Source organism: Catharus ustulatus, chromosome 2 (genome assembly GCF_009819885.2).
Source record: "Catharus ustulatus isolate bCatUst1 chromosome 2, bCatUst1.pri.v2, whole genome shotgun sequence".
NCBI lineage: Eukaryota > Metazoa > Chordata > Aves > Passeriformes > Turdidae > Catharus > Catharus ustulatus.
This window is the reverse complement of record NC_046222.1, coordinates 52,562,091-52,583,860: the sequence shown is the minus strand read 5'-3', so window position 1 is coordinate 52,583,860 and position 21,770 is coordinate 52,562,091.

Here is a 21,770-nt window from a genome sequence, read left to right as displayed (position 1 = left end):
ATGTAGTGACACAGTGATACTAAACAATACTTACTGCATAAATACACCACAGCACTTGACAAAGGTGGGTGAGTTAGGTGGACAAATCCCCCTCACCACCAGTGCTGCAAGAAACAAATACCTCCTGTGTGCACATTGGTCTGTGGGGATTTATTTCCAGCTTGCCTTTTGGGCATTATAACACAGAACCCTATAACTTAGAAATTGTAACCCATGGTTCAGAGTAAGATGTTAAAACCTGGTTGAATACTTAGGCCAGGCTCTGCTTTTTATAGATTAAACTGAAATAATGGTATTTTCAGCCCCTTCAAGTTGCTCTAGTTAGACCTTGGTAAAGGTTTTGAAAAGCTAGAATTCCTCTCAAGTAAATCTCTGTTGTCTATTAGACTATTATACTAGTCTATTACTTGGTGCAGGGGAGGATGCTCTGTGTCAAACATCAGATTACACTAGGGAGTATTAGGCACCTGAAATCTGTGGGAAGAATTTTTCTTGGAAGCATATTCTGAAGGGTGTTAACTCTGCTGATGCATGGAAGCACAGATCCCATATATAAGCATGGGGAACCAGATGCTTAAAGATCAGTGTCAGTAAATGCAAAAGTGTTTTGGTTTGTTCTTTTAATAAGCGTTTATTGTGACTACAGCAGTATTTTGTCTGGAACAACAAAACCTAATCGAGAAAAGAGGAAATTGGTGCCACTGGAGCTACCAAAGGAGTATAGGATGAGAGGACTGGTGCTTTCTAGGACCAGTTAATCATATCCAAGGCAAGTCTTTTTCTTCTGGTTGGTGTTTTTAGCAACACTCTGAGCTCTAATGCAGTGTATGAAGCTTCCCACAGTAGTGCCCAGATTTTTGCATTGGCTGTATTGACTATATATAACCCATTTGATAACTGGGAGATCACTGCAGATCGCTGTTACTGGCTGCTTTGACCTGCCTGTTCTTCACTTCTGCTGATCCATTAGACAATTGTGTACAGTTAGCAACAATAGTAATATTTTTATTTTTCCTTTTCCTTGTGCTGAGGGATAGGAAGTCAGACCAAACTTCAAAGCCATGCCTGTGTTGGTGCCAGTAGAGTGGTTTCATCAAGGGTTAACTCTTTTTAACATTCTACTACTTGCTTATATTATTGCTGAAATGGTAATAAACTTTTTTTTTGCAAACTCAGTAAGATGCCTTAGGAGAAAGCTTAGCTTAATCAGTGGAAAATTTTATATAGACATTTGAAGTAGAATTCTGTCAGAAGAACTAGTCCTGAATCTACAAAAAGCAGCTTTTCAGGTCCTGATGGATTGCCATGTATTCAGTTACCTCTATAGAAGGTACTGAGTTTTCCCTCTCAATTTTCCTCTAATGAACCTTCATAAAAGTCTGCACTGGGAACAGATTAATCTGGGTGGGATTTTTTTTCCAGATTTCTGCAATGAACTATTTCATACCAGCTAATGGTGTGGGAAGTGATGAAACCCTTATCATAAAGTGGCTTATTTAAATCTTTACAGTGCTTCTGCTTTACCCTGAGGGAGGGGAAAAGGAAAACAAGAGTAAATCAGTGGCACAACTTTACCTCCTCTCCCTTTGCCCTAATTTAATGGCTTTGCCTTCTAAATTACCATTTGCCAGACACATGTGGAAATCCTATGTGCCAGTTTCACTTTGATCTCAGTATCAGTGACAGGAAGGTGAGGAGAATTGGGATGTTGCAGTTCCTCTCATGCTGCAACATACCACAAAAACACAGCACCAAAAGACACAGATTACTGGCTGGTTTAATCTCATTGGTATGAGGGTGTAATGGCCTTAATGTTTTACTGACTAAATACTGCACAAAGGTTTGACTCCTTTTGGAGAGGAAAAAAAACTTGATTCCTCTAAAGCAAAATTTGCAATTCTTTTCATAAAGGATTTTTGATGCTGTGTATTGTTGCATTCACATATGTATTTCTCGAAGTTCCCAATTTTACCCAAATCTTTACAACTGTTTTGCTATAGTGGCATTATTAATAGGGGAGGATTTACATCAGTGTTCAGTATAGCTTTATTTTTGAGACACAGCTTTTCTCAGGCTCTGTTCTGAGATTCTTGAAAGTCCTTTGGCATAGCATAGAAAAGTGTCTTATAAATACAAATGTTTATTATTCAGAAAATGTGTGAAATATACAAAAAACTCAAACACCCCACTAAAAATATCTAAGGTCATATTAGGGGAAAGCACTCAAAATTGCCTTTTATCAATTGTCAAAATTGCCAATTTGAGGCAATTGCCTCAGATTGCCTTTTTGGATGTAATTAACCTTAATTACATATGAAAGTATTCCTTAACCACCTATATCTTCCCAACATAACAGACTTGTGAGTTAGCTCAGTCTTTTAAAGTTTGTAAACTCACAACACACATCAGATTGCCTAAAATTTACTCTTTGTCCAATTCTGAGTCTTAGGTGGCTAAAATTTATGTAAAATACATAAGACTTGTCATAACTTATCACTTTTTTGCTTTGTGAAAGCTTTAGTGGGAGGAAGAATTGTGAGATTATGCAGTCAGAGCAACTATTTTTTACATGAAATTTTAAAGTATTTTAAACCAAGAAAAGCTTAGAACCACAAAAAAAGATATGGACAAAATAAGTGATAAAAAAAGGTAAATTACTATGATTTATGTATTGTATAACCTCTTTTGCACAGGTTTGATGTAGCATGTTTTGGCAGGCTACCACTACATAGACTGACTGCTACTGAAGTCTAAATGATACGTTTTAATTCTTGGTCAGATACCTTGCCCCTCAGTGAAAAATATCCTTTTATTATTTACTGCTCTCATTTTGTAATAGGTTTGACTTTCCTGAAGGTATGTGTGTTGCAAATGATAGAGCCCAAATAAGATAATTTCTCTGGAATACCAAATATACTTGTATCATTTATAATGAAGTTCTTATTTATCAGGTTGGCTCTTTATCCTTGTGAATTAGGAGTACTGGTAAACTCTGTAGGTGAAGTCACTGAACTGGCAGGTCCGTTGCTAAATTTGAATGGATTTTTAACTTTGATGTTACAGCTGAGCATCTGATTGTAAGGGTGTCTACTGCTCTGGTACAGATAACATTTGTGTTCTATGCATATATTTATGCTTTGAGTCTCCCTGTGATTAAGCCACAGCATAGCTCCTTGAAAAATATTCCAAGAAGAGAGATGTGTTTGTTTATTCCATGAACCTTGACCAGTTCCCCCAGACTGGTGTTGGTTTCAGTGAATGTTAATTCTGAGAGCTTTCAACTGACTTTCAAAAGTGGCGAAGGAGACAAAACTGAATAGAACAAAACAGAACTTAAGCATAAAATTTCCCTGTTTTGTTATCATTAAAAAGGCATAGCAGGCATAATGAAACATCTTAACATTTTAGGTTTTGGATTGCCTTATAAACTAGCCTATAGTTGTGCTGGCTAAAAAAAGTAAAACTTTTTCACCATGTATTTCCTCCTCAGTGTGAAAGTTGCATAGAAGAAAATAGAAAAAGCCCAAAGGCACCCCCTGGGGAGTAAAGAAACCTCATCCTGTCACCTGTAGGCCCTAGTGATTTAAAATAGAAATGAAGACTAAAGCAGAAGAGATATGAGAAAAGTATAGGTATAAGCTCGAAGTGCAGTCCATGAACCTGAACTGTATGGGCTCTCCCACCCATGGCTCCAGCAGGAGGGTGATTAGGAAAGGCCATGCTGGCTTCCTGCAGGTTTTCCTTCCCTGTGCACCTGCTATGTGCCACTTGCAGACTCCAGAGATGAGCTGTGCTATCCAAAGCAGGGACAGCAGGACTCTGTCTTTGCACATCAACTCTGATCTATCAAAGCAGAGGCAGAACAGCACAACGATCCACAGGTGCCTGCCAGGAGCCCTGTGACAGCATCACTGCTTTCTGCTGCCTGCTGTTAGGTCAGAGCTGAGGTTCCTGTGCTGACAGGGGGATGGTAGTTAAGTAACCTAATCATGTTGTCCTTGAAAAGCAGCTGGCTACAGGCCTGTGTGCTTTTGGATATTTCTACCCCAAGCTGAGCTGTGGAACACCATACCTACACAATAACTGTTTATGTGCGCTCGCCTGTTAATTCCTAGCTACAGCAAAATAGGGAATGCATTTGTAACATCCCATACAATTCTCATTTGTACACAAATAGAGGTCAGCAGAGAAGAGGGTGTCAATCTCAAAGAGGCCACGCTTTGTGCAGGGCCAAGCACAAAGCCTGAAAAGTGAAAACTGAGTAAAGGCCTCAGTAATGCTGTTTCAATGCAACCAAATATTAAAATAGTTGTCATGCAGAGCGTGAAACAGCCCCACGTGGGTAAATAGCTCCCACTAAACTGCAAGGATGTGAGTGTCACGGGATGCTGTGCCAAAATCCTTGCTGAGTTTATGCTCAGTCCTTACCTCCCACTGCATTCAAAGTAGGTTAGTCAGCATTTAGCCAATGGGCCATTAAATTGCTTTACTTGAAATGCTACACTGGGGCAAACTTTGCTATGCTGTAAACAAGCCACTGCAGTACCAAGGACAGATTTGTGACAATGTACAAGAGGAGAAAAGAGATTAATGTGGGGGAGAAGAAGGGATTTTGATTTGTTTGGTTTATTGTTATACAGGGCAGGACATTGCTCATTTAAATCCTTGTTTTCTCTTATCATGTTTGCTCAAACGTGCACACATGCATACAACCCCTCAAACAGTTTATCTAGGTTGGAACAAGTTGCACCACATCCATTGTGGTGGCTCCTGCTCTGAATTCCCAAGGATGTGGTACTTGGTGCTGTCAGCATGCACATCCACCACCATCAGTCACACGGAGAAGCTGAGCTCGGACTGAGTGGACATCCAGGCTGGTTGTGTGGTTAATCAGCAATTGACAGTCTGTGATAGCACAGCACAGGCTGTTTAATGGACATACACTGCACCATGTGGAATCTTTTATCAAAACCCAGAATGGCTGGACGCATGTCAGCAGCAATTTTTCAGAGAGAAAATGCTTTTCCTCCTTCCTTTCATGTGTGGTTTGTCTGGAGCTTCACTCACAGAGCCAAGCTTGGCTCTGTGTGGTGTACACACACTGAGAGGTGTGAAGCCAAGCAGGCTCCAGGAATAGAAGAAACCTGCAGGAGAAAAAATGATGATGGCACAACCATTTCTTAGTAATGACAGAACGTGAATCTGTTGGACAGGGAACACACAGGGGCTGAAATTAGAGTTAGAAGCAGTGGTCCCAAACTTTCCTCCACTGATCATCATGCCTACAAGTTGTTTATTTACACACACTGCCTTTATCAGTTTTACCATTCACCTCAAATATTCTCTGGGTGTCTTCTAAGAAATTATTTTCATTCAATACTTTAATATATATGAAAAAAGGGAAGAGACTGATAAAATATCAATATTTAATGAAGAAACCCTCAACCTTAAAATAGCTAAAAAATGTTAAAGCATGTCCTGTTATCAGGGAAAAATCAGAGCTCTATTGGATCACTGGGTCATGGCAGGGCCAGAGATCCTGCAGATTGTCCCCCACAGGAGAAGTGTGTTCACTGTCATGAAAATAAGAGATTTGTTTTAAGATGCTGCAAAATCAATAATTTACATCTACATGTTTAAAAGCAGAGTGAGAGGAAAGAATAATTATCACTGCAAACTGAGGAACAATTCACATTTTCAAAAAACATTTAAGCTTTTTTTTTTTTTTTTTTTTTTTTAATATACCACATACAGCACAGAGCTGTAATGTGCTGGGGCATGGGTAACATCCCAGTGTTAACTCCTGCCTTGAGGCCCACTGGAAATGAGACTCACTGCTCCAGACCCCAGCCCAGCCATGGAAGCCTACAGAAATATTGCTTGGGTACCACTTGTGACTGCAGCTTGGGAAGCAATAGGAAGGAAAAAACCTGTATGTCCACTTCAAGCCTGCTTAAGGGTGAAAAGACTTAAGAATTACTCGACTGGCAGAATTCAGAATTGCTTTTCTTTAACAAATGATGTTAAATGAATAAAACACATCATGTTGACACAGCGAGATGTCCCCATTACTGTGTTGAAGGTAAAGTAATAAATCTTTTTCTGAAGCAGTGGTAGTGCATTGATAAGCACTTCTTAGAGCTCCCTTCACAGCCTCACAAGACCACTGCTGGCATCAGGTATCACCACTGACACCTTTCAATTGGGCTGGTCAAAGAAAGCTGGAAAGATTTTACACCAGAAAACCTGAGTCCACTGAAATGCAAAACAGTCTTCTGAATGATGAATTTTACTAAGATTTCACTTCAGGGCAAAACCTTTGAAAAGTACAGCAAGCCTCTAAGAGAGGCTGTTTAAGCATTTGCAGAACAAAGTTTTGCTTTCCTTTAGAAATCCACTTCAAAATAGTTTTGTAAGATAAATACGTGGCAGAAGCAGCCCCATAAAAATTAAACCAAACCATTTCAATCTATCTTAAATACTTCTCTGAATGTTTGTTTTGCAGAGATTGTTGGAAGTTGGGTGATATTTATTGTTTTCCGAAGCAGAACTTTTTTTCCACCAGTGCAATTAGTGGGAAGAAGAGTATAAATTCCATGGCAGTTGCAGCTGGGAGTCAAGATCCAAACCATAGTGTCACCTCTGTAACAAAGTGAAGCAGGGAAAGCGAATGGGCAGTGGCTCTCACATAGAATATCACCTCTTCTGCCATGGGACTGGATGGAAGCAAAGAAACACAAGAGAAACAATGTTTGTCCTCCTATTTCATTCTTTGGTAGGTTCTTGGGCTTGGTTAGACCATACACATAAACCTGACCCTGTCCCAAGCTTAGTAGCACCTGATTTCCACCTCCCATCTCAGTTCACAACCATGCAGTTTTAAATGCCTGGCCCTTCCCAAGTTTTTATTATTTCTGTCTCTGACTTTTCCTCCTAGACCTTATGAAAGGCAGTGACTGAAGGTCATGCAATGCTAGGATTAAATTAACCTCTTAACATGAAAATCTCAATTGCCTGAATTAAATCAAAATCTAATTTTTATGTGTCATTCCATGCTGCCTTACCCTATGCAACAACTTACTTCTCTAATTAAACAATAGACTTGAAATACTGACCCAAGGTGAATCCTTACCATGTTGTTCTGCCAAAGAGCTGAGATTTCTGAGCATGAATGGACCCCATCTGCCAAATCCTGGCCCAAAGAGACTGACAAGGAAGAGCCTGATTTGGTCTCCACTAGAAGAGTTTTATCCTCTTTGGCCTCTGATAAACACTCCCTATTTGGGGAACAGGAAGATCCCCTGTGATGTGGCCCTAACAGCAAAAGCAGATGGCCAGGAAATGGGAAATCCACTTCAGAGATGATAATTTTCTGACTTCACCCTGCCCCCCACCCCTGCCACCTCCATTTTGGATAAAATAGTCTACCTTTTCTTTTAAGAGAGAGTAAGCAAGGAGAGTGTACTGAATAGCCAGCAACTTATTACAAGATTGCCCCCATTCCCCCACCCCTCATTCAGTCCCATTGCCAATATTGCCCAATTTGTTGAAGCCAACATATTTGGTTTCCACGTGTGACCAAACAGTCAAAACCTCTCTTGCGGTCAGTGGCTGCTGATGGCTCCCTGGGAGCAAATTGAGGAGTGCTGGACCTCATTAGGAAAGAGCAGGCCCTTCACATCAGCACAAGTAACAAACATTTCCTCTCTGCATCCTAAATCTATTGCCATCAGTTTGGCTACCCAACAAAAGGATGCTTCTCTCACCACTGGTAAATGCAACCTTGCACAGGTTTAATTTCTTAATGAGTGGGCCATGATTCTGCATTCAGAGGACAATAAAACCTCATGGTGTTTCTGCAAAGATGTACAGACACACCCAGCACTCTGGGCTGATTAGTCAAGCTGACCTCAACAAAATTGCTTCCAAAATCAGCCCACAGCCAAGCAGTTGGGTGGCTTCTCAGTGGGGCACAGAGGGCAGATGGACAGTGTAACACCACTTACCCTGGGGAAAGATCCCTGAGGCTTTGTCTATCTTGGGCACAGTTTTGGTTTCCAGCCCAAAAAGCCAGTTCTAGTGGTGGCAGTGATTTTTGGTCTATTTTGTTTTTTTCCAAGCTCTAAACACCAAGTTTGGATTTTCATTTAAAACAATTTCCCATTATTTTATGCTAATAGAGCATGTCTTTCTTTCTACTTAGAAATCACACATTTGTTCCCACCCAACAGCCACAATACACCCAGAAAAACATTCAGGGCATGGCTCTGGATGCTTCTGATTTACCAACATACTTTTCTGAAATTAGAAAGAGATGTGGTACTTACACATTGTTAATTCAAGTACTCAAACATGAGCAAATTTACCCATTGGTCTGTAAAGGGATGGAATACTAATAATTTTCCACTCTGGAATTACTTTTCCTCTGGAAACTACAGAACCTTTTATTGATTCACTTGGCCCTCTGTTTAGCATGAGATGTTCTTGCTTGTGGGCTATGCAAGGCTAAATAGCACCAGTTCAGCTGTCTTTAAAGAAAAACAGGAAAAAAGAAACAAAGAAAGATCTGATTTTGAAAAGTAGCACAAACTTTCCACTTAAATTTATAGAATCATAGAAATGTTAAGGTTGGGAGAGACCTCTAAGATCATTGAGTCCAAGTGTTAGGCCAGCAACACTGTGCTTACCACTAAACCATGTCCCCAAATGCCACATCCACCCATTTTTTAACAATACCAGGGATGGTGGTTCCACCACTTCCCTAGGCAGCCTGTTCCACTGACCACTCATTCAGGGAAGAAATTTTTCCTGATATCCAATCTGAAACTCCTCATGTGCAACTTGAGGCCATTTCCTCTTGTCCTGTCACTTGTAACCTGGGAGAAGTGACCAACCCCACCTGGCTACAGCCTCATTTCAGGCAATTGTAGAAAGGGATAAGGTCTTCCTTGAGTCTCTCTTTTTCTCCAAGCTGAACACCCCCAGCTCCCTCAGCAGGTCCCCACAAGCCTTGTGCTCCAGACACTTCCCCAGCTCTGTTGCCCTTCTTGGGACACTCTCCAGCCCCTCAGTGTCCTTTTACATTGAGGGGCCCAGAACTGAACACAAGAATTGAGGTGTGGACCCACTGTGCCAAGTGTAGGGGGCCATCACTGCCCTGCTCCTGCTGGCCACACTAGATCTGATCCAGGCCAGGATGCCATTGGCCTTTTGGCCACCTGGGCACAGCTGGCTCATGTTCAGCTGCTGTTTGCCAGCACTCCCAGGTCCTTTTCCACCTGGCAGATTCCCAGCCACTCTGTCCCAGCCTGTAGCACTGCCTGGGGTTGTTGTGATCCAAGTACAGGACCAAGCTCTTGGTCTCACTGAATCTCATACCATTAGCTTAAGCCTTTTGTTCCAGCCTGTCCAGATCCCTCTGCAGAGCCTTCCTGCCCTCCAGCAGATCAACACTCCTGCCCAGCTTGGTGCTGTCTGCAAACTTACTTCCCACCCTCATGCCCATCTTGAAGCCCCAGTTTTGTTTTCTGTTGAACAGCACAGACAATTTATCTTTTTACAGCTGTCTGCCCTGCACACACTCTGTGGGTGGGCAGAACCAGCCTTGGGCAGCCTCAGCCTGCTCAGCCAGGCTGGGCAGCTCCCTCTGCTTGGGTTCATTTCTGTTCTTTTCTTTCCAGAAGCCATGGTACACATTTCTTTCTGAGGCAAACAAATGTGACTAATCCCTCAGAAAGGTCTCATGGGAGGAACCTCCCACAGAAAGGCACAGTTACTTGCAGTATAAATTCCCACCAGATGCATCCGACCCTGGGACAAGGCTTACACAATATCAGGGAAAACTTTACTTACTTCTGTTCACCTCTGCACAGAACTCATCACACTTTCCTTCCTGCAAGAAAAAGAAAAGCCCAATCCACTCTCATTTATGTCCTTCAAATGATTTTGAACTTTCCAGAAATTTGCAAACTGCTTTTCCCTCTTCAGAGTGCTCAGACAGTGCCTATTGTTGTAACCCCCCTTTTCAGGTCTCCATCTCTGCCTCCTGCAGCCAGCCTAGCAGAGGACTCAAGCACAACCTTCTCTGCTGCAGGCAGCAGCAATAGTGCCTACAGAGGTGTAACCAATATAAAAAGAAATGTAGCTTCACCCACCGCCACTATCAAGTCAAACAGATGACTCCTGCCTCTCTGTGAGCATCAGGGAGTTCAAATAACTGCTTATTTCAAAATCCCACACTTCAGATATCTTTGAATAAAATTTTTAAAAAATTAAAGGAAGTTTGAACTTTGAACGGTAGTTCAAAGGCTGTGCTGAAATTCTCACCCCTTGTTCCCACTTTTATGCCTTGGCTTTTTCTCTTCTGTTGAACATCATGGAAAAGGCATGTCCTTATGTCACCTTTGCTCAGATCTCTGGTCCCTGACCAATACCGCAATGCTGGCCAGAGGGTGAGTAGGAACTTGGATCTGTTTGTCTAGAGGCTACATTTAAGCAGGCACTGCTGGGTGCACAACTGCCCAGACCCAGGCTGGTCTCCCTGGACTCTGGTGGGTATCACAGGAGAGGACAAACATCACATCATTTGCCCTGTGACTGTGCTCAGAGCACATCCCACCCTCTCCCAGTGAGGGATGGAAACAGTGGTGTTGCTAGCTAGTTTTAACTCCAAGTCCAGTGATTTTCCACAATCCCTCCTACAGAAACTGCTCCTATTTTTGTGGGAGCTGCTCAGATGCTTCAGAGGAAGGCTGGAAGTCATCTCAAAGCAAGGGACTGAGGCCACCTTGCAGGGATGTGAGTCCAGTGAGCAGCATGCCAGACCCTCTATCTTACTGTCAACCCCCCAGGGTTAATCTAGTGGAAACTGCTGTGGCAGTATCCAGCACAGCTGCTGGGTCTTATTGCCACTTGAGTCACCCACCCAAGGGAAAACCCACAGCAGGCTCTGGACCCACACAGCGCAGTGGGAGTGGGAGCAGCATAAATAACAGAGTCATGTTCCTGGGGGCAGCTGCTGAGAGGATTCCTGGGATGTGCAGCTAGAGAGCAGGGTGTTAGATAAGCACAGGCTGTGCCCCCACACTCCTGAGGGAGGGAGAGAAGCAGAGGGAGGGAGGGACTGAGGCCATGCTGTACATGCCCCAAGGAAGACAGGAACGCGTGGAGCTGCTCGGCATCAGTTTCCCAACACATTCAGCAAACAGGAGAAAGAAAGACACAGGGCTTCAGTGGCTCTGAAAACTGAGATAAAGGCAATGAGGCTCTTAGTCCTTGCAAGCAATGTGGTTCTTTTCTGCTCTTGCTATGGCACTCCTGACATTTTTGTGTTGTGCTGTCCCAGGCCTTGCAGCTGCCCGACCACAGGCTTCGGGGGAAAACCACAATGCAAAAACACCCTCCCTCACCCCTTCTCCTCAGCTGCCCTTTTTCCTCACTTTTAGGAAGTGAAGAGCAAATGTATCCACAGTGACACAAAGGGGGTGCCATGCCAGGTGCATGAAAGCAGGCACAGAGCTCATCCCTGCTTGCCTTGTGCAAGCTGAAAACCAGCAGCTCTGGAAGCCCACAGAGAAAAGAGAAAAGAGAAGGAAGAAAAGCTCAGTCTGCCTGGGGAGGGAGGTGGGAAGTGGAACAAGAAACACTCTGTTCTTTGGGGCATTTACAAGATAAAACAGCAATGATAGCTTCAAATCCAGCATCTCTCAGTTCCTAAACACTTCAGAACTGTAAATGCTCATCTACTGCTAGCAATGGGCATGTGCTTAGTTTTTACAGATTATATACAAGTTTCACATTCAGGTATTAGACAATTTCAGGAAATCTGCATGGAAAGAAACAGATTATTGTAGCTTTTACAGACCTCAGCAGTGAACGCTTACAATATTTTATACAATCATGTATGACTATATGATTTTAGTATCTTAAAATGTGTGAAGGTAAAACATGGGGGCTGTGTGGCTTCTGAACATGCCTGCACATTGGCTGAAGTTTAGATAAGAGCAGTTTCATGTTAGAAAGTTCTTATATAAACCTGTGAGTTTCTTACCATGCTAAGTCGAATGTAATGGTCCCAAGTCTCTCAAGAGCTGTGTTTTAGAGACAGAAGTTGTGAGACTTTCCTCAGGCAGATTTAGCCAGTGGAAGCAGCCCTTCACTGAATGAAGGCAGAGGCACTGCAAGTTTCAGCCTGAAAAAAGCAGCTCATCCTGCTGGTATTATTCCATGGTTTCCTTGTGCTCCATTTCTGCCTGCAGCATCTGCCCTGCAAACCCAAAGTCACCTGGCTCCTGGCAGCCCCACTCTGATAGAGACCCAGCAGATTTGTAACCAGGTTTGCAAGTGCCTTGGTAGCATGTAGCAGAGCTGCAGGACCCTGCACAGAGCTCAAAGCCCTGAGGGGCACCTGTGTGGAAAAAAAATGCTGTGGGATTGAAAGTTTGGGGATGAAGAGGCAAGCTCCCACTGAAAAGAATTTGTGTTTCTGCAAGACATTTCTTTATAGGAGTGGTTTTACTCTGGGGCTTGTGCGAGCAGAGGAATTGCTGTACTGAGAGCAGTGAGCGTCTGTGCTGTGCTCTGGGGTGTCTGGCCATGTCTGAAGCAGTGCCATGGCCCTGACTCACAGTCAGCACAGACAGCAGTGACTCCCTCCCTGCACTGGCAGCCAGGACACCACATTTCTGCCCCCAGCTCTGTGCTGCACACCACAGCCCCTGCCTGGCAAGGCAGGCACTGCCCAGTGCCTTCCTCCTGTCACAAGCAGGTCATAATCCTTACTGAACACAAATGCTTTTGCTTCCTTGGGGGTTCTAAGTATGTCCTGGTCCCCTACAGCTCTCCTTGGAGGAGCTCTCACAGCCATCCCATCTCACATCCATCATCAAGGTATCCCATTTCCCCTTCTCCTTCACCTGCAACTCAGTGTGAGGACCACCAATGGTACACCTTGGACAAACCTGGAAACCTCCCTGAGCAAGCCCCTGCAGTACCAACCACCTTTTGTGAATTCAGCAGTGTGATCCTGAGTCACCACACATTCCTAATTTTTAATTTTAGAAGTAGTTAACTCCTCTCCTTTTTATTATCTCAATGTATTCCTCCTCTCATACACACAAGATTTCAGGTCCTGAATCTCCCATCAGCTGGCACAAAACTCATTAGCTCTTCCCTAATATGTGACCCCAGCTTTCTGGCTCTTTTTTTCACCTTTTCTTGAACTTCTTCAATTTTGTTGGTGACTGTTTTCCTATGAAGCAAGGCGGACTGACTGCAGCTCTGCTGGTGTCTCTGCACTTGCAGAACAGTCACAAACTTGCCTTCTGCCAGCAACCCAGCAGCTCTGGGCAAGGGGGAGCAGATGGAGACACTGTAGGGGCCAAACATTTCTAGAGAAAAGTTAGAAATTAAGATGAAGACAAACAAGTCTCTCATGTCATGCCAAAACCAAAATTGTTTTCCTGCTGCGGAGAAAGAGGAGAAAGAAAAGCCCAGGACAGCTAGAAAGCAGCACCATAGTTGGAGTTGGGGGCTTCTCTTCCCCTGTAGCCTGGAAGTTGCACAGAGGCAGATATGGTATGTCTGCAACTTGCTGCTACCAACAGGATTCCAGAAAACACTGTCACAGAGCAGAATAATTGTCTATTAATAACTTTATAGCCTTGAATTAGGCACATTGGTGGGTGAGCAAGTGTGTTGTGCATCACTTGTTTTGTATATCGCATTATATTTTTTTATTATTATTATTATTATTACTATTGCCATTACTGTGACTATTATCCCTTCCTTTTCTGTTCTATTAAACTGTCTTTATCTCAACCCACGAATTTTACTTTTTTTCTCACCCCTATTCCACTGGAGGGGTGGTGAGGGAGAATGTGTCAGTGGCCCATATGGTATTTAGCTTCCTGCCAAGCTAAACCATGGCATCAGGAAGATGAACTTTGAGACTGAAAGCAATCATGGTCAGATCATGAAGTGTAGTTGTGATTGTTCCAGTCTCAGCTATATAGAAAACTTTATGTCTACCTGAGGCCTGGTGAAAGGAAACCATAGACAATGCGGTATCAGCCTTGTCTCCAGTTACCACATTTAGGTTGAAAAACCCCATAAACTTCTTGGCATTTGTTGGTTTTGGAGTGCAAATGGACCTTGTGCACATTGTGCTGCACCAACAATACTTGAGTAACTCACAGGGTTGATCTGAAGTCACAAGTGAAATTTGCTTTGAGCTTACTGAGGGGAAAGTGCTATATTATTACAAGAAGAGATTTGGGGTATCAAAACAGCACCTTTTCTTTTTTTTTTTTTTTTTTTGTGGTGAGTGCAGGGGGATAGAATGGCATAGGGGCATGAATTGGAAAACTCTAGAGGTTTTGGGTTTATCATGCTCCTCATGAAACCCATGATTTTTAAGAGGCATAGCACATGCAGTCAGTCAGCAAAGAGGGTCTCTAAGTAACTGAAAGATAAGGACAGCAGCCTCATCATAATTCTTGTTCTGGATGACAGTAAAGGATAGCTTAAGGGTGAAAATATAAGAAATATTACACCAGCAGTTAATTTGCACTATTTCCAACAATTCAGCTAAGCCTAGAGAAAATAAATATATGAGTTTAAAGATGGTTGCTATAGAAACCAGAGGAGATTTTATAGTTGCTTATGAGAGTAAAGAAGGATCTGATTGATAAGACAATCACATTCAAATAGTCACTATGGAAACCCAAGGTGACCTGGAGGAAACGTGATTCCTCTCATCTTGTTCCTGTGGGCAGATGAAAACAGCCTGGATGGGGGAAGGTCTGAGCTGAGTGATGAAGAACACCACAGAAAGGCAGCACTGAGCTCATCGTGGTGCTAGAGGTGCTCAGTGCCTCATATTGCAAAGCTCATTGACCTCTGTATCTATGAAATAAATTTATTTACTTACCTGTAAACAGTGGGGCTTTTTTTTCCCCCATTGAAATCAATAAAAACTCTGCAATTGATTTCTTTAGGGGCAAAGAAGATTTGAGAGACCTTTCTAAGTCTCCAGTGCATCAAAGCAAGGCCATTTTCACATCTCCTATGGAGCTCAGTGCTCAGGAGCTGCCTGTGCTTTGCTGAAGTGGGGCCACAGAGTTACTGAGCACTTTTTGCCTTTGCTAACAATACCTTCTCCCAAAAGTAGGACAGGAAAAACCTGATTATGCAAGGTTTTTTCTTGTAGATTGGTTATTCAAGGACCAAGGTGGGTCAGCCTGTATATGACATAAACCAAAAATTGAGTAGTAGGTTTTTAATACCTCAGTAACCACCTGTCATTTGCTTCCAATATCCATTTTTTCAGACAGTGATAGAATGTCAGATTAAAGGGCAGGTGCTCAACACTACTGGACACTGATAAAAACTAAAATTATCCCAAAAGTTTGTTTTTGTTAATGCTATGGCTATCAGTTCCACGTATTTGAAATGCACCAATTCCTCACTAGGGATTCACAATGGGCCAGACTCTGACTGGTTCCTCTGCCCAAGCCTAGCCACACTCTCCTCCTGTATTATTTTAAAAATCCTTGATTCACACTACCCACATTTGATCAAATAAAAAAGACATTAATCATTAGGGAGTTTTATCTTTTATTACTGGCAGTGAGATAAAAAGAACTAGCTGTCAGCCTCAGGAAAACACCAATATTTCTGTAATTTCACCAAGTTTCTAGTGTAAACATGCAGATAGGGAGGAAAAAAGTTATTTGGAGAAAACCTGGGGACTGAAAGAGGAGCGTACTGAGCAGCACAGCTTCCCTGAAGCTCTCACTCTTTAGAGTTAGCTGCCAAATCTGGTAAAAGTGGTCAAGAAATTCATCCAGTCCAGCTACCAGGTTGCTAACTTTTCTAATAAGCTTTATGGGTTTGGAAATTGCCCTCCCATGTAGAAAATCTAGGTGTGTTGGTACATCAGGTAACCCATAATGAAAAAGAAAACGAAAAAGAGAATACCTCTTCAGCTTCCATTATCAAATGAAAAGTTTAAACTTGAGGCTGCTCCTATAAATGCAGATAACACTGGCAGATGTGCTGGGGCTGGAAGCAGGGAGAAATACTTGGACACATATTATTTTGAAATAAATTCCTACTGGTTTTAAAGATAAGCAAATTCGTTACCTGTTACTAAAGCTGTTGACATATGGCCGGAAATAGAAATTACTGCTTTCATGTAGACATAATTATTCAGCTACAAGGAAGAGAATGAAATTACTATTGAATAAAAGATGCTCACAGAAAGGTGCAATCTGCCAGGTAAGGTCCTGTTTTAATTTGTGTCCATAGAAAGGAAATACATGGGCGAAATACATAGGTAAATAAAATGTACAGTAATTTCACGATTACAAGCTGCACTGATTATAAGCCACATGTCCGGGTGTCGGCAACATTTCATTTTTTGTCCATAAATAAGCTGCACTGGATTATTAGCCTCACTTTCGTTCACAGTGAGGATCCGCGTAAAATTTTCACAAAGTTGCCAAATAGTAACAGAATCGCGGGATCACGGGGTTTACTGGCTCGGGTCCAGGCAGGCTCAGCTTGGGGCCACCCCTCCGGGGCTGGGCTATGCCCGCTGCCGCTCCGCCTCGCCTCCCTGGGGCCAGGCTATGCCTACTGCTGCTCAGCGCCACCCCAGAGGGGCGGTGGGCTCGTATTTCCAGGTTGGCAAATTTCTGAACTTTGTTCATATATTAGCCACATCTGATTACAAGCCGCACTTCTGGGTTGGGACCAAAGTTTTAGTCAAAATGGTGCGGCTTATATTCATGAAATTACTGTACAAGTTAAGCTCTTTGCACAGATGAAATGAGTGTAAATGTGTAACTGAGCTTTTTACCCTCAGCACTGCTGCTCACACTCTACATCACCACATGACAGAGCACCTCTGGTTTTGTTTTTTTTTTTAAACCATGTAACTCAATCTCTATGCACCTTTCAGCAGATCTAAGTCACACCGGGAGAGAGAACAGCTATAGCTGCTCTGGGAAAATATTCAGGGTGTAAAATCTCCCAAAGCACACATGGGAACACTCATCAATGAGGATAGATAGTGCTTCTTACCATTGCTGGGGATGGGTTGGGAAGATGCTTTTCTGAGAGTTTATTACCCTTTTTCTCTGGGCTGAAGAGGTCTCAGAGCACCCCTTCTGGAAGATGTGCTGCTCAGTATTCCCTGCAAATCATCCCAACTTGAACTGATTCCCCTGACCCTCAGCTACCCCATACCAGAGGCATAACCTGTCCCTTATAGCCTGCTTCTGTAGGTTCCACTTTAAAACCCATCCAAGGAGATAGCTTGACTTGCTCTCTTCTTCAGTCTTTCCAATTTTAAAGAGAAAAAACTCCCAACAACAACACAAACCGCACCAATTATTGTGATAGCAGCAAAGCATCATTTTGAGAATTTTGAGAAAACAGCTCATGAAAACATCCAAAATCGTAGGGAGTAGAAATTCTAAAGCTCTCAACACTGTGGGATGTGTTTTGCTTTCAGAACCCAATCCTTCATCTCCCTGAAAAGTGATGAGTAGCTGTGAGCCTTGTTGCTGTTCCCTGGTAAATACCATAAACTCCCTGATGGATAATGTAGGGTCTCTCCAAGAAATGTGCAAAGGCAGTAAGCACCATCTGCTGGCTTCAGCATGAAAGAGAAAAACAGGAATTTTTCACCCAGTTGTATGTCTCTTCAGCTCTTCTTCCTCCAGTTTTAGGGCAAACTCAAAGAAACTGATCCAAAAACATCAAAAAACCCAACCTGGATGGGTATACTTAACCAGTGCAAGACTGCCCAGAGAACATCAGTAATGCTGCAGGCAGATCAAGCTAAGATAGGATGAAGAAAAGAAAGTTAAATTAAGTCAACATTCAAACTGAGCCTCATTAAAGGCCTTAACTTTTCACCTGGCTTTGCATTTTACTTTAAACACAATGCTTACCCTTGCAGAGAATGTGAGACAAACACTGATACAGCCTTAAAAAAAGAAACAGCCAGGAAATATTTTGCAAGAAAATAATATATGCAGACTTGTTTTGCCCCCTCAGATCCTGATCTTAAATAAGGATGTGGGGATTTGTCAAATAGAGTGGGGCGGCATTTTGCAGATGGTTAACTCACACTGTAGATGTTTGTCATCAAAGACCAACAATTAAGCCAGTGACAGCTGAAGTTTTGCCACTGGTTTGGCAAAACTTCTCAGCAATTTCCAAGAATTGAACTCAGAGCACCAATAAAAGTAAAAATATATTAGGACTGCTGGTTTCCAAATAACCAAGAGAGCCAGCCTCAGCCTTTTGCATTCAGAGCAGGACAGAAAATGTCTGGTTAATTCACAGAGAGGCCCAGTCCTGCCGCACTGGGGCCGAAGACCATGGTGAGTGCCTGGCAGTGAGTGTGTGGAGCCAGTCCCTGGCTGTGCCTTGGCTTGTCCTGAGTGACAGTGGTGCCCCTCTGGTGTGAGGTGCCCTGTCCCCTTGTCCCCCTGCCATGGGGGCTGCACATGCCAGCCAGGCCAGCACGCAGCAGCTTGGGAGATGTGAAGGGCATCTGTGTGTATCAGAGGGGTGGGGAATACTCCCCAGGGAGTGCTGGGGTTTGTGGGGAAGCACTGATGGAGGAAGGCTTGCTCAGGTGCACCATCCCACCTTGCTCAGCCTGAGTGCTGGCTTGTTCTGCCAGGCAGGGGAAACAGGAGCAAGACACCTCTAACCAAAGAATAATTCTTTCTCAGAAGATGCTTCAGTTAGCATTTGGAGCTGTCTCCTCAGACCACATCTGCAATATGAAAATGTCGAGTTTTAGTTGTTTTAGCCCTACTCTAGCTTTTGACTACAAGATAAAGCATGATTAGTAATTCCATCTGGACTAGGTTTGTCCTGAGAGACAACCATGGAAAATGGTGGCAGTGGCTGTCCTGTACTTGCACAGCAGGAAAATTTAGGGGATGACTTAGCTCTCTGCATTGCCATGATCAAGTCAGTGATCTCTGCAACATTGCTGCTATCTGGTTTGATTAAAATGAATTTCTCAGAGTTCCTTGTATCCACAACCTCTGACTTACTGAGGACAATATAAATGACAGGTGCTTGAGGTTTCTTTTCAGCACATCCTCAAGCCTCTTACTTTAGTCTTTAATCTGCGAATTAGAGAATTTAATGGTGAATGTTGAGTGTGTTCATGTGATCAAAGTCCACCGAGAATGCCTTACTGAGATCATTATTTCAGTATTAATCCCAGCACTCAGGACATTTAATGCATCATTAAATATAGTTTAACCACACCAGTATCTTTAAGCTCTATTTGTCAGCAAAATCCAGCTTCATTAAAGTCTCTGCTAAAGCATCCTCATTATCCCTGACTGTACTCCACCATAATGTGCTCAAGCATTGCGAGGTTTATTGCTTCATCATCCCACTAACCCAATCTTTTGTTTGGCTAAGGTCCTACCCTTACACTTGTTTACAAACAAATAACACTAAGCTTCCCAGGAGCTTAATTGCTTCTCTTTGCAATACTACATCTTAATATGGGTGGTTATTTGTGGGTACTTATTATGTCTCCTTGTAGTACCTGGTAATAAACTGCGTGCAAAATTAGCTGGAACATGGCTTTTTAATTATAAAAGGTGTCATAAAGTACATGTTTCATTTAACAAAATGATTAGTTATAAATATTTTATTGCAATAGCAGGCTCTTTGGTATACTACACAGTAGTTAACAGCAATGTTTTCTTGCATTGGGTCCAGCCCTGCTTTTTGTCATTTGAAAGAAAACCCACTTACTCAGTGCTCTCCTCAGGCAAATAGCCTCCAACTCCCACAGCAGAAGGCAAAATGCCTTTCTTTAGGAGAGGTAACACATTTTTCTCCATCCCCAGTGTAAAGTAGGAAATGGCTAGGCATGAGGAAACTGGTATTGTCAATCAGTGTCACCTCCCATTTGTACCTAACATTCCTTAGTGCCAAATATTTTGGAGGCAGGCCCTCAAAAGGCATTAGCTGCATTTCATATTCACTCACATCAAGGGCAGGATGCACTCATACACTACCATTTATGTGTGACTTCAGGGTCTATAAACACCCAAGCACATAATGTGAGTAGAGTGATAAAATTGATATTATAATGAAGAGAGACAAAGTGACCTATTTAACAGCTTCGTACATCCAACAGCATATTGTGGAAGAACATCACATAAGACTTGAATTGATATCAGGGCCAGGGGGATCCAATAGTGCAAGCATGAGCCACTTGCTCTCTTCTCAGAAGGAGTTTGCTGTACTGTGAAGCAGTGAGCTTCAACACCCACTTTGGCTTCTTCTTGACAGTCTCCTAAAAAAGCACATGAGGAGTTGCCACCCCCAGGCTCCATGAGCAGACAAGGTGCTGCTGCCACTTCAGGTCTCTGTGTGTGGCTGTCCTCTCATGCAGCCGAGGGGACATCCAGACACCTTGCAGAGAGGGAAGGCAAACAGCGTGTGACCCTCACCAGACTGAGTGCAGCCTAGCAGCATCCTGGTAAATACAGTGGAGAATGGAGAGACACCAAATCCACCTGGGATCAGCATGCTGCTTTTCACCTATGGCACGGACAGATCAGCTATTCCACAACCCCCTTTTCTGGCAGTGGGGCTGACCCTTGCCTCAGGTCTTCTCAACTTATGTATGCACTTAGGAGTGTCATAGTAAGGCTCCTGTAGCTTTGAGAAGAGTGATTATTGCTGCACAGGGAAAGAAGCAGGACAGTGATGTGGATCCTGCCTTTAGACCAGTCTGAGCTGAATCACAAAATTAGGATAATATTTGAGATATATTGCTCAATTTGTACAAAACCCAAACAAACTCTCATCTAAAAATCATGAAAAATTGCATATTACAGGAGAATTTGAATGTGAAATTTGAATCTTATGTAATACTTCTTTTCTTTAATACACCGTAAACCTTTACTAAAATCCTACTTATGAACTTCCGAGGCTGCAGTTCTTATTCCTGTTCTTGCTTGAAAGACTTGTCCGCCAAGTGAGAAAAAACAAATTACAAGACCTCAAAGCTGTCCCACGTGCACCCACACACACACACAGAGGATTCCTCCTTTTGCAATGCTGACTTTTCTACGAAAAGTTTTTCAACTTGCCTATGACTCTGAAAAGTGTGTATGATACAACTTTGATACAGACTTTATGTGAAGAGTAATTGAATGAGAACGTTTTATTTTCACAGCCAATTTTTACTCACCTGGAAATAGTATGGTTTCTCAATCTTTGTCTTCATGTTGATTTCTGGAAAGGTATCGTAATTTTAGGAAAATTTTTTTCCCCAAAATATGGATCAGATTAGGATTCATTTTATATTAAAGTATCATATCTGTCATGACAAAGCAAATATTAATGTAGCCCAATTTTGTTTAATACTGTTTGCAGAGTTATCCTGTAGTTTTTACTTTAGGCAAACACCTCACCCTCCCCCATTCCATAACCATAAACAAGTAACCACTCTGGACATGGAAAGAAAATATATGTTTAAAATACAACTTTTCCATATCTTTAAATTGCTAATATTCTGGGTTTCAGAGTGTTCTGGGAAATACAGCGTCTACAGCATTATACAGCTGTTGAAGGATCTCCTGTCTTCAGGATTAGGTCCACAGAACAGAGTTATGCTTTAGCAAAAAGCAGTCCTGCTTTTCAACCTTTGAAAAATTGTAGTTCATGGACAGTGCAATGTGGACTCATGCACTTCTTTATTATCCACT